Raw genomic sequence first — 3683 nt, 5'->3', positions numbered from 1 at the left:
GTTACGTGGGATTGTCTATAAAAACAGAATACTGTCACCTTGGACTGAAAATATGCAGTTTGCATTTTCACTTGTTCTTCTGGCAGTTGCAAACTTAAAAGGGATTCTTGCAAATCTGGTAAAAAACTAAACAAAACCATAAGCCCACCCCAGTGCATGCTGGTCCTATACCAGTCCCTTTACTTAAAGTTAATGACCTTGCAGTTCTTCCTGGCTGACTTCCAAAGATAAATAACAAAACAAAGAATTAAGCAATTATTAACCTACAAATAAAACGTGTAAATATCCCAAAATAGGTCAACCAAGAAAAAATTGTGACAGTATGCAGTTGGAGTGATTTTAGAGAGTATCGTCTTGTTGATGGTTATCATTCTATTATTCGTAGGACTGGCTTCCCACCCTGAGGTATCACCGAGTTGACTTTAAAATGTGGAGTTTCTGTGGGGGTTTTTTGTGTGTGTGTGTGTGTGTTTGTTTAGTTTAATCCAAAATGTGTTTTAGAAGACACAGTATTGTTTGTAATAATATTTTTAATATTACTTTGTTTTTGTTGTGCAGCTAGTTGAAGAGCTGAAGAAGGAATACCTGAGGCTTTTGCCGCTGACGGAAAGCAGCAAAGAGTTGCTCGACGATTTACAGACAGATGTAAGAAACCTTGTAGTTTGAGGTTGCGAGTCAGGATGTCCATGTTTTTGCAATCACACTGAAACATACCTCTGTTAATACCTGTAGCCAATTTGAGGTAATTAGGAAGTGGTTGTTTTGCAGTTGTCTCTAAGTATTCTTATGTTCTCCTTTGACTTCCATCTCAGTTGGAGTGTTGTGGACTTCAGGGCTACCAGGACTGGAAGGCCAACATCCCAAAATCCTACCTTTGTGCCAAAGAGTCCACTAATCTGTGTGTAAGTGTGAAAGCTAACATGCCTACACTGTGTTCTTCTGTAATAGAACCTGTTGATATAAGGCTGTCATTATTAGTAGTGTTCATTCATTATGGAGGGCCAATTGATTTAAAAACACTTGAATGTTGAAATGTTGCTTCGAAGATGGGGACGAGTTCAGTGACCTCCTGTATCAGCTGCCAACTTCAAAACAATTTTAATGAGTCGAAACAAGGCAGAGTCGGCCTGGCATCACTTTGTGATTGAATGACATCAAGTTGGCAATTACATGCAATCTGTTTTTGATAATACGGCAGTTAACTGGGATAAATTTGCAAACTTGCTCTCCACATACACCAAAATTATTCAGATTTTTTTAAAATTACAAATAAATTTTTAAACATTACTCTGTTATCCCTGCTTGTGATTCTATTTTTTTTTCTTAAAATGATTATGTTTTCTAGGTGGAAACTCTTGGAGGCAGCTGGGAGGAAAATCAGACTGTTATGATTTATGAACAGGTATTAAAGACATTCTCATCAGTTTTTCCAGGAACCTTTGTAAACTCTATAAGCTGTTATGGTGTCATCTGATGCAACTGAGATGCAAATTGTTTGTTTCATCTTTAGAAAATATGTATCCTATTAAGCCTTTCCTGTTTCAGGGATGCCTTACGTACCTTGTTGAAATCCTCATGCATGGATTTAAGATTTTTTTTGGGCACGTTACTGGGATTTTTATTATTGTGGGTAAGTACAGTCGCAATCTACTAATTTAGCATAAAAGACCAGAAAAATGGAGTTTAAAGAAACCAGAGGCGAACAAGTGTCTGTTTTCTTTGGCTTTTCTGCCCTCCTCAGTCTCTTTCTAAAATTGCAAGAGGACTCAAAGCAAGTCAAGAAACAACAGAAGATGAACAGGAAGTAAAATAATCAATCTTTGTTTCACTTTCCTGTAGATGTAGTCCCTCGTGTTGTGTAGAGCCATCTTGTGCCAGCTGAATCGAAACAGAGAAACCTCGGTAGTGAACTAAGGTGCAGAGGCAAAAGCAGGCAACTGCACCACCCTCACAGAGCCTCCAGACCACTTCCGATGTCTTTGCTAGTTCTGATGCTTCCAGCAGTGATGGCCATTATTTAAGCATGCTAAATAATAAATATATTTATGATAATTGGTTATATTGAATATATCATATCCTACAACTGCATTATGGACTGCTTTATTATGACTTTCTGAATTTCAACTCAGTTGATTGAGATTATTGATCTGGGATATCAACACTGAGTGAAAATGCACTGTTTAAAGCTAATATAACTAAACATATATCGAAAACAAACTGAATATCATGTGTGAATTGTTTTAATACTTGATGATTCGGTATAAGATTCTTAATTTTTTGGTACTCCTCGTGTAAAATTTGGTTTGTCGATGTTTTGTTGGGTTTTTTTTGTTTTTTGTTTTTGTTTTTTACTTTTTTTATTTTTTTTTTATTTCGAGTTTTACATTTCTACTTTGTGTTCATTTTTTAATACGATGTGTTTGTTATATACTGGTGTTTAGTATGAGGTGCCTTTTTTTTCACTGTGCTGTATCATTTAGCCAGCTGCCAAAATTTATTACATTTAAAATGCATACAACTATCATTTACATTCCTCAGCATCTGCTGCTGGGTTAACCGAGCTGTTAGCGTCATTAAGAGGACGGGCAGTTTCAGTTTCATAAGAAAACAAAATAAAATGAAGACGTAAAAAAAAAAAAGACAAAACTTGTTTTATTCATTCTATTTACAAAATATTACATCATGTCATGCAAATAAAAAAACAAAAACAGTGTGTGACAGAAACAAAAGACACTCGATCCCAAATGATCGTTGCTTCGAGATCTAACAGTGTAATAATTAGGTTTCTCATCAAAAAATGGTTTAGTGGCATCAGCAAGACCAGACAAAAAAAGTGTGTGACAGAAACAAAGACACCATACGTTGCCAGAACGTGTATATTAGGCAATAATGGTTAAAGTGCACAGGTAGACACTGGATCTGCTGCTTCAGATTAAATTAATTTGACAATATATGAGTCGAGTAGACGTTTCAACAGCAGGCAGCTCATGCAGCAAGTTAAAGTAGACGCGGCGTGGCATAAAGGCTTCTTTGGTGAGAGTTGCATCAGTTGGGGCGTTACAGTCTCTGCAAGAAATTGGGTGGCACATTTTCCTACAAGAGCCTCTCACAACCTCTTTGCAGCAGCCTTGCCAACATCTGTGCAAAACCTTCAAATCAAAGAGGATTTTACTGCGTGTCTACTGTATGTGCAACAAAATAGAATCCCCTCTCCTCCTCCTCACCCGCTCCTCTCTCCTGGGCATGATCACACAAGGTCGAATTTTTAGATGTTTTGCAAGGTTTCAGATATTGTGTGCATAGTATTTTTTATGAATGTGGCTTAAGTTATAAAAAACTTGAAATCAGCTTCGACAAGGTTTCAGATTATTCAGTGTTGACCACATAACTTTGAATTGTATCCTAACACATAAAACCTTAGACGTGATAGAGGGTGTACTTTCGTTTTGCCATTTTTTTAGGTGAAATACAGCATTTTTGTTTTACATTATATATAATGTAAAATAGGCATACAAATATATACATTTGTATGCCTGTATGGATTCAGCAAACCTGGCACATTGTAGTTAGACATGCACAGATTAACATTTGGCGGCTCGAATAAATTAGCCTGTCTTACTGAGTTTTGTTCAGAGGATACGAGCGCTTCCTTGATGCTAGCTGTGGCCATGTGGCAAGAGCCA

General features: G+C 36.8%; 1 long non-coding RNA gene across 1 annotated transcript; it reads left to right on the top strand.

Annotated features, from left to right (window-relative positions):
* Positions 1-853: 853 nt before the first annotated feature.
* Positions 854-2227, top strand: LOC121815814. Its single transcript, XR_006055377.1, has 4 exons — positions 854-902; positions 1346-1402; positions 1546-1630; positions 1840-2227. It is a non-coding gene; the product is annotated as an uncharacterized LOC121815814 (long non-coding RNA).
* The last annotated feature ends 1456 nt before the right edge of the window (positions 2228-3683 follow it).

The sequence above is a fragment of the Haplochromis burtoni genome, unplaced genomic scaffold (assembly GCF_018398535.1).
Source record: "Haplochromis burtoni strain Fernald_Lab_line unplaced genomic scaffold, NCSU_Asbu1 Contig_315, whole genome shotgun sequence".
NCBI lineage: Eukaryota > Metazoa > Chordata > Actinopteri > Cichliformes > Cichlidae > Haplochromis > Haplochromis burtoni.
The sequence above is the reverse complement of the archived record's forward strand: the minus strand, read 5'-3'. Positions and strand labels throughout refer to the sequence as shown.